This window comes from Leptonychotes weddellii, chromosome 10, assembly GCF_054177405.1.
Source record: "Leptonychotes weddellii isolate Sample4059 chromosome 10, ASM5417740v2, whole genome shotgun sequence".
Taxonomy (NCBI): domain Eukaryota; kingdom Metazoa; phylum Chordata; class Mammalia; order Carnivora; family Phocidae; genus Leptonychotes; species Leptonychotes weddellii.
In genome coordinates this window covers 1,791,859-1,803,815 of record NC_138378.1, presented here as the reverse complement: position 1 = coordinate 1,803,815, position 11,957 = coordinate 1,791,859, and the positions used below count along the sequence as shown (strand labels likewise).

The following is an 11,957-nucleotide window of genomic DNA, read 5'->3' as shown; positions in this document are numbered from 1 at the left end:
TACACACGTGTGCATATACACATACGTGTGTGCAGATACGTGTGCATGTGCGTCTATATGTGCACACACATGTACACACGTGCCTGAATGCATCTGTGTGCACAGAGGTACGTATATATACACATGCTCACGTGTTCGTGTGCGTCTATATGTGCACACACATGAACACACGTGCCTTATGCACCTGTGTGCACACAGGTACGCACATATACACATGCTCACACGTGTGCATGTGTGTCTATATGTGCACACACATGTACACACGCGCCTGAATGCATCTGTGTGCACACAGGTACGCACATATACACATGCTCACACGTGTGCATGTGTGTCTATATGTGCACACACATGTACACACGCGCCTGAATGCATCTGTGTGCACACAGGTACGTACATATACACATGCTCACACGTGTGCATGCGTCTATATGTGCACACACATGTACACATGTGCCTTATGCACCTGTGTGCACACGGGTACATACATATACACATGCTCACACGTGTGCATGTGCGTCTATATGTGCACACACATGTACACACGTGCCTGAATGCATCTGTGTGCACAGAGGTACGTACATATACACATGCTCACGTGTTCGTGTGCGTCTATATGTTCACACACATGAACACACGTGCCTTATGCATCTGTGTGCACACAGGTACGTACACATACACATGCTCACACGTGTGCATGAGTCTATATGTGCACATACATGTACACATGTGCCTTATGCACCTGTGTGCACATGGGTACACACATATACACATGCTCACACATGTGCATGTGCGTCTATATGTGCACACACATGTACACACGTGCCTGAATGCATCTGTGTGCACACAGGTACGTACATATACACAAGCTCACACGTGTGCATGTGCGTCTATATGTGCATACACATGTACACACGTGCCTGAATGCATCTGTGTGCACACAGGTACATACATATACACAAGCTCACACGTGTGCATGTGCGTCTATATGTGCATACACATGTACACACATGCCTGAATGCATCTGTGTGCACAGAGGTACATACATATACACATGCCCCCGTGTGCATGTGCGTCTATATGTGCACACACATGTACACACGTGCCTTATGCACCTGTGTGCATAGAGGTATGTACATATACATAAGCTCACACGTGTGCATGTGCGTCTATATGTGCATACACATGTACACACGTGCCTGAATGCATCTGTGTGCACAGAGGTACGTACATATACACAAGCTCACACGTGTGCATGTGCGTCTATATGTGCACACACATGTACACACGCGCCTTATGCATCTGTGTGCACACAGGTACGTACATATACACATGCTCACACGTGTGCATGTGCATCTATATGTGCACACACATGTACACACGCACCTTATGCATCTGTGTGCACACACCTGCATACATAGTTGTTAGCTACAGGAGTGCAGAGGTCACGTTCATATCGTCCTCCAACTCTCAGCCAGCATTTACTCAGCAATACAGAATTCAGGAAGACACTGGGAATGAGCAGGTGTCATCCGTTAGGAAATATGGAATATTTATAAATAATGGAAACATTGCTTAGAATCCGTATAATTGTGCATCAGTGTTAGGTGCCACGTTCTGAGTGGGCCCGGGGTTGCTGCACATCCAGAATGACCTGCTGGATCCATTGGGGTAACTGATAACCCCACATGGACATCTCTCCCCCGAGAAGCGGGTGCGTCTTCCAGGCCGAGACTGCCCGGGTCTGGCATTGATTTTCACCAGATTTTGTTATTACGTATGTCTCACAGCTTTAAAATAGTGGCAAATATGTGCAATTTATTTAAACAACACTAGGGAAATTAACACCATGCAGGCTCATCCTAAGCAAATGAAGATAAAGCAGTTCAAAAAAAAACCAAAAACAGCTTTATGAAAACGTTTACAGTCCTGAGCCTGAAATGCAGGGAGCTCAGGTGAGCGTCTGCTGGTCTCCAAACATTACCGGGGGGTGGGGGGGACACCCCTGTGCTGTCTGCCCCATCGCTGGGGGAGGCATGGGGGGAAGCCACACATGACCAGCACCCCCTCCCCGAGGCTGTGATTGTGGCTGGGGCTCCCAAGTCCGGCATTCAAATCCTGCCTCTGCCTCCTGAGCTGTGTGACCTTCGGAAGTTACTTAGCCTCTCTGAGCTCCCCCTCTGCCTCCCTAGTAAAGTGGGGTTGAGGACACTTCCTACGGAATCAGTGAGGGGGCAGGGGTCTAGGCAGAGACCACGTGGAATGCTCAGTGCCCCGAGGCATCAGCTACTCACGGAGCCAGGGAAGGCGGTTGTCTGTGCCCTGGCTGTGAGGGGACAGTGTGCAGCCAGGACTGGCCTAAATGTCGTTCTGTGAAGCTCACTGAGGAAACTAGAGATGTGATCCCATCAATGTGTCATTGTTAGAGCCTGAAGATGAGTCACAGCACCTGTTAGCTTGACTTGAACAGAAGTTGGTATCATGCCACGTTGTGTAGACATCAGGCCACGGGAATGTGCGTATGCGCGGGGATCTGCCACGGGATACGCGCACCTTGCATGGCTCCCTTCTGATGTAGGGCAGCGGTGGCCTAGGAAAGGCTTTTGGTTTTCAAACACCTGACTGCAGGAGCTCGAGGCCCTGAGACAGCTGGGGCCCTGGGGGGAAAGTCCCAGCGGGCCTCTCTCCTTCCAGTGGGGCTCGTCCAGATGGGTTTTCCCATTGATTCGGGCATTTGGGGCGGATATGAGATTTTATTTTTTCATCACTTAGGCAGTTTTGTCTGTTTTTAACTTATTTCTATGCAGCTCTTTTGCAAAAAGGAGTGGGCTAGGTTCTCTGTCCACAGAGGGCAATGGTAAGACCACCCGGGGCCATCTTGCCGGATGGACCTGGAACTCAGGCAGAGAGTGGGACCTGCCATGACTGGAGTGGTGTAGACTGTAGCCAGGTGCCGTGGGCTGTCCCCATCCAGGGCTCTCTCTGCCATGTGAGCTCTGAAGTGCTGCGTGTCCCCGGGGGTCTGCGGGGGCGCCATCCGTGTATGTGGAGGTCGACGCAGGTGCTGTCTGTGTTTGTGGGGAGTCTACACAGTTGCCGTGCTTGTCCATGGGGGTCTGCTGGCTCCTTTAATTATAGAAAATCATATACATTGTAACATTCAGAAATATAGAAAGGTAAAAGGAATAAAGTAAAATAAAATAGCGTAAAGCTCACTGGTGATCAGAGAAAACCACAGTTGACATTTTGTTGTATTTCCTTCCAATCTTTTCTCTGTCCTTAAAAAAAAAAATGGAAATATGGTTACGTGTACACTTTGGTGTCATTCTCCACTTACCACTATTTTATGGACATTTCTCCATATCCTAGTCTTCAAAGAGTAGCTTTCTGTGACTGTGTAATCTCCCAAGATATGAACACAGCATAATGCATTTAACTAGTATTTCCTGCTATCAGATCTCCAGAGGTTTTTTCCTCATATTTTTATTATTTTATATATGCATAATATTATTATAAAAACATCTGCAATGAACGTGTTTATAGGGAGATTTTCATTTACATATAGTTTCTTTGGGACAGCCGTGGAGCTATTGGGTCAAAAGCCAGGACATTTTTGTTTTTTTCACTGACGTAGAGTTGACATCGAGGACGATTTTTGAGGGTCTGGATGGTCACTGGCCCACAGCTTGCCGAGGGTTGTGGTCAGCACCCAGCAGTGTTGGGCCCCATCAGCATCCAGTCCCAGTGGCTGCCTGATAGGCAGGGGCTCTCATCAGTGTAACTGCCATAGCAACCCTGTGAATTTAGTGCTGTTACTACCAGCCCTAGTTTATAAAAAAAAGCAGCTGGAGTTCAGAGAGATGAAGCAACTTGCCCGGAGTCAGTGAACCTTTGGATGCACATAAATATTTGCTGAACGCCAGGTCCCGCACCCTCCACCGTCACTTCTCCTGACAACACGACACACTCCCCAGCCCTGAGGATCCATTTGTTTAGTCTTGTCAGTTTGATAGGTAAAGAGGATTTATTACTTCAATTTGCATTATTTGATTACAGGGAGATGTGTACATTTTTAATAAGTCTACTGATTTTTATTTTGCTGTTAATTTCTATTCAGGTCCTTTCCCTGTTAACAAAAAGATTTATTTTTTTATTGATTTGCAAGAACTCTTTATATAGTGAGACTGTTAACCCTTTGACAGATTTGTTGCAAATCATGTTTGCCAAATTCATCAACTGCTTTTAGGGTACGTTTTCATAAATAAGTATTTTAAACTAAAATGCATTTTCCTTTGTGACTTTTCCCCCCCATTCTTCAGGGATTTAAAAGCTCTGGTTCACCCTATGACGTATTCTTCTGTTTTTACGGTTTCTTTCCCCCACCATGCAATTCAGCAATCCATTTTGTGACATGGGTGTCTTGCTAGATTTTTTTCCTTAACACTTAGCCGCTTCCCCAAGCATCATCCAGTCTTTCTCTGTTGATGGAGAACAGAACAGATTCTCTGAACAGATGCCTTTTCCTCTGCGTGAAACTTAACCAGACCTCTTTGGCTCTTCTCTCCCCGCTTCGGGCTAACGCCGCAGAAAGGGAAGCAGAGCGCCGCTCTGGATGCCTCTCAGCCTCCCAGCGACATGCTGTTGCCGTGGCCCCAGCACCGGAACGCCAGTGGGCTGAGGAGACAGAAACGCGACTGGGTCATCCCACCCATCAACGTGCCGGAAAATTCCCGCGGGCCCTTCCCACAGCAGCTCGTGCGGGTAAGTGGAGACCCCTCCTGCTGGCTGAGGAGGGTCTCGGCTCAGTGCACCCTCTCCTCCAGGATCTGGCAAGTCAGTCAGTGGGGCTTGGAGCGGGGGGCGCTTGTCAGGGAGGGAGAGCGAGGGACGGTCTGCACTTGGCGTCTAAACCTTTTCAGTAATGAGATGACACAAGACAGAGAAAGATCAGAACAGCAGTCCCGTCCTCTAGGGAAGCTGGTCCTGCTGGACATGGGTCATCTCGCCCGTGCTGATGGAACGGGGCAGGGTGGTGACTTGGGGCCTGGCCTTTGACCTCTGACACCTTTCTCTGCTCACATTCTTTTCCAACTATGACTAAGACTCTGGAGGGTGGAAAGACAGTGTGTCTGTGATGGTGGATGAGGATATTGGCGAGAAGCCGGAAATCTTGGAACTGATGCTCTGACCCCAAATCCGGCACTTTGGCGGCCCTCGGATGAGCTCCTCCGGTGGGCTCCTTCAGTGCACCTGCTCCCAGCCCCCACCACAAGGTGCTTTCCCCCGGAGAAGGGAAGGATTCATTTAACAAATTTGTTATTTCAATAATTCAGGCCATCAACTAGCATTTCCTTCTTCCTTTTGAATAAAATTGCAACCCAATCTGGACAATAATTTGACAGAATGATGGTGAGAATCCCATTAAGTAGTCCCCCATGCACTGTGGACCACCTCACCCTGCTTGGTGGAAATGAGGGTCAGTGGGGCATCCTTAAGGGCCTGCTTCCCTTCCTCAGACTGATTAGCCTGTTTTGTTTCCCACTCTGCTCAAGCTGGAAGCCCGGTGTGTGTTTAAAATGCAGAGACCAGGGGCGCCTGGGTGGCTCAATCACTAAGCCTCTACCTTTGGCTCAGGTCATGATCCCAAGGTCCTGGGATCGAGCCCCACATCGGGCTCCCTGCTCTGTGCGGAGTCTACTTCTCCCTCTCTCTCTGCTGCTCCCCCCGCTCGTTCTCTCTCTCTCTCACATTCTCCCTCAAATAAATAAATAAGATTTTTAAAAATAATAATAATATAATAAAATAAACTGCAGAGATGGAGCAGAACAAAGCAGGGGGACCCACGTCAGACGCCCCACCACACACACCACGCCCACGGTGACGGGCCATAAACCCGCGCCGGTAGCAGGCCGAGCGTGGGATGTGGTGATTGGCAACGGGAAGCCTGTGTTGGTCTTCCTCCCCAAGCCCAGCCCCTAAAACCTTTGGAATTATCGGAGAGCTGAGAGCGCTGGAGCAGTCTTTTGTTATGTTAATGATGTGACTTTTGGAAAGTCCCCTAAGGAAGGGGGCTGATGGCCCTTGCTGGGGGAACCAACCCTAGGATTAGAGGCGCCCACGTTCAGCCCCACCCCCGAAACGCTGGGTCGAGGGAGGGCCTGGAGGTTGAGTCAGTCACCAGTGGCCGGTGACCGATGATTTAATCAATCATGTCTCAGTGATGGAGCTTCCATAAAACCCCAAAGGCCAAGGTTTGGGGAGCTTTAGGTTGGCGGACCTGGGGAGGTGCAGGGAGACTGGCGTGCTGAGGGGGTGGGAAGGTGGGAGGGGGGCATGGAAGCTCTGCGTCCCTTCCCCGCTCCTCGTCCTGTGCATCTTTCCCATCTGGCTGTTCAGTTATGTTCTTTATAACAAACTGATAATCTATGGAGTAAACATTTTCTGGGCTGCTCTGGCAATGACTGAACTCTACCAGAGGGTCGTGGGAACCTCCCACCTACAGCCCGTCGGTCGGGAGTGCGGTGACAACATGGACTTTCCATGGGCGTCTGAGTGGGAGCTGCCTTGTGGGACCGAGCCCTCCCCCGTGGATGGACATGCTCTCCAGCAGCTGGTGTCCCAATGCAGTTCAACGGAGGCGCCCAACAGGGGTCACAGAACTGCTTGCTGGGGAAAACCCCGACCTCAGGTGGCAGAAGCATCCGAGAGCCTCAGACTCGGAGACTCTGACCTCCGACTTCAGCGCGCCCCCCCCCCAAGATGGGGAGCTTCCCAGAGCACCGCCTGCCCCTTGCTCGGCCTGACTGGTTGGAGGTTCGCTGTGACACGGCACAGACTTGAACAAAGCACTCGAAGCATGAACCCCAACCTAAGCAGATTCCCAGGAATCCCATGTTCAGGGTCCATCCACCAAACCCCAAGCCACCGACAGGATGAGGGTTCTGTGCCCCCCTGCGCACCCACCACCCTCGGGGCCCTGGTCATATCTGACCAGCACTTATTATCTACCGAACACTTCTCATCAGTGATTCACCCTTAATATAAATACGTTTATTTTAAGAGCCGACTTTGTATTAGTTCACAGTTGGAAAGCTGGTATTGTTGGTGACGATAGAAGCCGATTGTAAGACAAGCATAAGGTGAAGAAAGCGGTTGATGTCTGACTGTGTATTGTCTGCACTCAGAGCCTGAGGGCTGCCCGGGACTTGTTTACAAGGGAAGCCGTGAGCAAGTGTCAGAGTGTTCTCAAGATGTGCTGGGACCAGGGGCTTCCTCTTGAATGTCATCAGGATCAAAAGCAAATTGGAAAGGCAGCAAGTTTCTCATTGTGTGCGTCAGTCTTATTCAAAGGCTTGTGCTCGTACTAGTCAGAAATCAGCTTAGTAGAAAATTGTTGCTGTAGCTTGGGGACCGGCAGACTCTTTCTGTAAAGGGCCAGATAGTCAATATTTTAGGCTCTGCAGCCAACCAGCCTCAGTTGCAAATACTCAACTCTTTGTAGTGTGAAAGCTGCTATCGGCAATACATAAACTATCGCTGTGTCTGTGTTCCCATAAAACTTTATTTACAAGAACAAGCAGTGGGCCAGATGTGGCCCGTGGGCCCTAGTTTGGACATGTGCGGATCCAGCTCATTTCCCAACCTCTGGGAAGGTCTGCCCCCGTCAACCTCCCCGGCAGGAACGTTACAGTGAGTGTGTGAGCTTGAATGCCGAGGGTTCTCGTCTGCTCACACCGCGCGGGGTACACACGTGACCTTGGGCGGGCATCCTAGCCCTGGAATACTCTGCTGCCGGCTTTCAGAGTTTCTCGGGTTGGTGATCCTGGTACGGATACATGGAATTTCCCTCCTCTGTGCCCATCTGCACACAGGCCTGTGAAAAGTACCAGGAGAGAAAGCCGTTGTAGGCAGAGCCCCTGGCCCGCGAGGACTCCCAGGGTCGGTCTCCTGCTGGATAATGGAGAAAAAGACACTTCTGTATTTCTGCCCCAGGGAGCTGCCGTGGTCTCAGAGGCTGACTGGTGGGAGCTGGAGGCAAGGCTAACACAGGAGCGAAGTCCCCCTGACCAGCCGGGCCAGGGACGGCTGCGTGCTCCTGTGGGGGCCAAGCTGCATTCCCAACTGAACGGCTCCAAAGCAGGGAGACTCGCCCCTCCCCAGTTAGCACAACCCTTGCCCAACCAGGCTTGGAAGCAGCAACGGGCAGGAGCTCCAGAGCCCCTGCAGATGCAGGGTCCTGAAGACCCCCCTGTCGCTGACATGTCTGACGGGGAACTTGGGGACCGGGCCCACGGCCTTAGGTGTCAGGCGGGAACAGCAGGAAGCAGCGGCTCAGCCCTGCCGAGGGGTAGCCTCTCCTGTTTCCTGGTCTGCCCCGTGGCTGCGCTGGGGGCACGCATGGCCTCGCCTCGGCTCCTCAGACACCCTGCCGTGTCCAGCAGCCCCCGTGGGGACGGCCACTCCGTGCCGGGCACAGCCGCTCCAAAACAGGCTGTGAGCAGAAGGACACGGTGTGGGTTAGTGTTAGCTGACTGCCGTAAAGGGCGTTCCCAAAATTTCAGAACCGAACACAATAGGGGTTATTTCTTGCTCCTGTGAAGGTCGTTTGTGGGAGGGATGGCTCTCTACGACGGTCACTTGGGGCCCCAGAATGAGGACTGCAGGAGGGGCTGGGCTTGGACGTGGCCATGCCTGATGGCCAGGGACACCGAGAGACGCAGTCCCGCTCCGCCCGGAGGGAAGGGGATGTGTGTGAAGAGGGGCTGGTCTCTGCCCCAGCAGGTTTGAGAACAGGCATGTCCTTTCCTCCCTGATGGCCCAGCTGTGCCTGGGAGCCCGGACCAGGGGTGCCTGCAGCTGGCCAGCCGGCAGACCTGATCGCTAGCCCTCCTCCAAGCCTGGTCTTCCTGTCCCCAGCTGCCCGGCTTCGTTTCCTGCACGCACTTAGTACCTCTGACCCCGTGCTTGTTACTCGGGCGTCTGGGAACAGGCCTCCTGTGTCCCTAGTGCTGTCCACGGTAGGCATGACGTTGGCTGAATGAGAGACTGAAGCAAGTCCAGTGGTGGGTGCTGTCGGGGAGCCCGTCGGCTCACTCACCGAAGTGGCCAGGGCACCTGAGCCTCACTTGTTGGACTTTCAGTGTTTCTGGGATGGCAGGTGATGGAGCGCATTCCCATGGAGCCTTCCCCTCTGTTCCCACTCGTACATGGGCTTCCAAGCCGAGCTAGATTCTCAGGGGGAGAGAGACTTTCAGATTTGTCTTTTCCAAATGGCCTCCAAGTGATCATATAATAACTCAGTACAGAAACACACACACACACCCCCACCCGCTTCATATGCACACGCATGCACCCAGATTCTCCAGTGCTCACCTCCTGCCTCCCTCCCCTTTCCCCCCATTAAATTCTTACCTAGCACAGACAAGGGTTTTGGGGTGCGTTTCTGCGCTGTCTCTGCAGGAAGTTGATGAGTTTCCTCCCCGTGTTTTGTGGGAGGCTGTTCCTGAAAGAAGCCGGAATCACAGCGAATGTGAATACAAGTTGATGGGGATGAGAAGCTGAGCGTGGAGCACTTTGAGGTTCAGCTGGGATCAGCTGCAATTCTGTGCTCATTAAAGCATTTCATTCTGATAAAATATGTTAAATGCAAAAATGGGCGGGAGAGAAGCAGGCAGAACGTTCTTCCCAAAAAACCTCTGTTAATTACAGGCTTTTTCCTTGGAAGGAATATCACGTCCCTCCGTAAGGACTAGTTGGTTCTCTGGTGCGGGGAGAACGGGTAGCCTGCTTGGGTGGAGAGTCCTGAGCAGGGAAGGCGGGCGGCACCGGTGGGGCCCAGGGAGCCGTGAGTATCCTGTAGGTCTGCCCACCGCCAGCGTCTAAACTAAGTGGGGAGCTAGGAGATGCAGCCCCTCACAGAGGCCGTCCCTCCTTCAGAACAGAGGGGGAGGCATTCACAGGCTGATCCCCTGGAAGCTGGAAGGAGGCCTTTTGTTATGGGAAGTGGTAGGAGGGTACCTTCCTGCTCTGGGCTCTGGACAGAGCCCTCTGGGGCCATGGGAGGGTGCCAAGCACCGTGCAGGCCCCAGAGACTCAGAGGAGAGAGGACTGGCGTCCCTTTGTGGCTCAGGGGCCACTAGGCTGGTGGCTTGCTGCTTGTCGTTCAGAATTTGGTCCCTTGGCTACCGAGGTCAGAATTCCTTCACGCGTACGTTCACGGAGGGTTTTGAAAAGCCACTTGCTTTTCTAGCATGTGTGTTAGGTCTGATTTCTGGCAAGATTCAGAGTGAGGATAAAATCAAACTTTTAAAAAGTCTAATAAAAATTCAGAATTTGTTAACTTGAGAGGTTGTCCGGGGCAACTGCCAGAGCTGGCTCAAGATGATGAGGAAAGACGTCATGCTGCTTGGGAGACAAGCCCTTTAATTTTAGAAGTTGGTATTTTAACAGACAGGAACGCATGTAAACCTGTCCTCCGAGCGAGGCTGGAAAAGGTGCTCTGAATGTCAGATTCTGGAAGGAGATGGTTACATAATCGCTTAGCATCAAGAGTGGCCACGTGGCCAAGATGAGCAGGAGGCTGTTTCTAGAGCAGGGAGCTCATGAGAGCGCAGCTGCAGGGGGCTGGGAAGGATTGCGAAAATCAGCTTCCCACCTAACAACCTGACTGGGCTCAAAATGACTGAAGTCCACGGCTTTATTCACATTTCCTTGGTAAGTTTGGCTGCCATTTTGTGCACATACGCTGCGTTCCTTCACATCCAGCCACTGATCTCTGCTGACCTTCTGTGTGGACACGGACGGGCTGGGTCTTTGGGGCACAGGCTCTGGAGCTCAGTGAGCAATGAGATGTGCCCCAGGTCAGGGTCTGCTCTGTGACATATGTGACAGGGACATGGTGAATCACCCCATAGTTGGCCCAGGGTTGACTCTCCATAGATGTTGATCGGCTGTATGAATATACATGATGGAGCCAGCTGAGTTCTAACTCACTGTTACCCTACGAAATGTTTGCTGGTGACCTCGTGCTACGAGCACCATAGTGCCCACCTAGGAACTTAGTCTCTGGCTCTCTGAAGGCATCCATTCATGCAGGAGTGACCAAGTGGTCATTATTCACCATCTCATGGAAGTTGGGTGACCTTTTGAAATGTGACATGTGTGTGTTTTTCCCCTTCCTTTGCTTCCCCACTGTCTCCAGGACAGGGTCTCACTCCTTAGCAAGTCACACAGGCCCTCAGGATCTGACGCTGCCCCTCGGCACACCAAACCCCAGCCATGCTGGGCTGCTAGCAGCTTGCCAACTGATCACACCGTCGGTTGCCTAGAGTCCTGCGTACACTCTTCCATCAGCCTGGCCTGTTTTCTCACTGCCCCTGACACTCCCAGCCTGGCCACTCCCCACCTCCTCTGAGAATGGACCGGCGGAGGCCCTCCCATGGGCAGCACGGCACCCCCGTGGCCTGCCCTGTGGCCTGCCTCTGCCACTGGCAGAGTTTGATAGTGTTTTGTCAGCGATCATTGATCTGTCTTCCCCACTAAACATAAAGATCCTTGAGAGACAGTCCACCTGTCAAGCACAACACCGGGGACAAAGTAGGTGTCATTAAGTGTTTGTCCAATGAATGAGTGATACAGAGCTTGTGCCCATCTCTACTGGTCAGCCTTTCATGATCATTTTGAAGACCGTTAGGTTAATTATACAATACTTGAAAGTAACTGCATTGGAAGTTCTGCTTCTGGTAACGGTGGAATAGTTTATACCAGATTAACACTTCTGAAATAACGATTATAAACCTTGCAAGGAAATTTCTTTAACTATGTGAAGTGGCTGGAGAGTGGCCAGTAGTGGACAGAAACTGCTGTGGACTCTACCCTTGAAAGAAGGGAATTGTTTATATGGCTTTCCGTCCTGCGAGCACTCATCCTGCCATCAATGGGTGGCTAGATCTCATGCAGAA

The 11,957-nt window shown here is 51.7% G+C and overlaps 1 long non-coding RNA gene across 1 annotated transcript; it reads right to left on the bottom strand.

Annotated features, from left to right (window-relative positions):
• Nucleotides 1–7,201: 7,201 nt before the first annotated feature.
• On the bottom strand, nucleotides 7,202–9,875 carry LOC115944667 (uncharacterized). The gene is made up of 3 exons (XR_004079197.2): nucleotides 9,409–9,875; nucleotides 8,948–9,221; nucleotides 7,202–7,870 (listed from the first exon to the last, which is right to left on the bottom strand). It is a non-coding gene; the product is annotated as an uncharacterized LOC115944667 (long non-coding RNA).
• Between the last annotated feature and the right edge of the window lie 2,082 nt (nucleotides 9,876–11,957).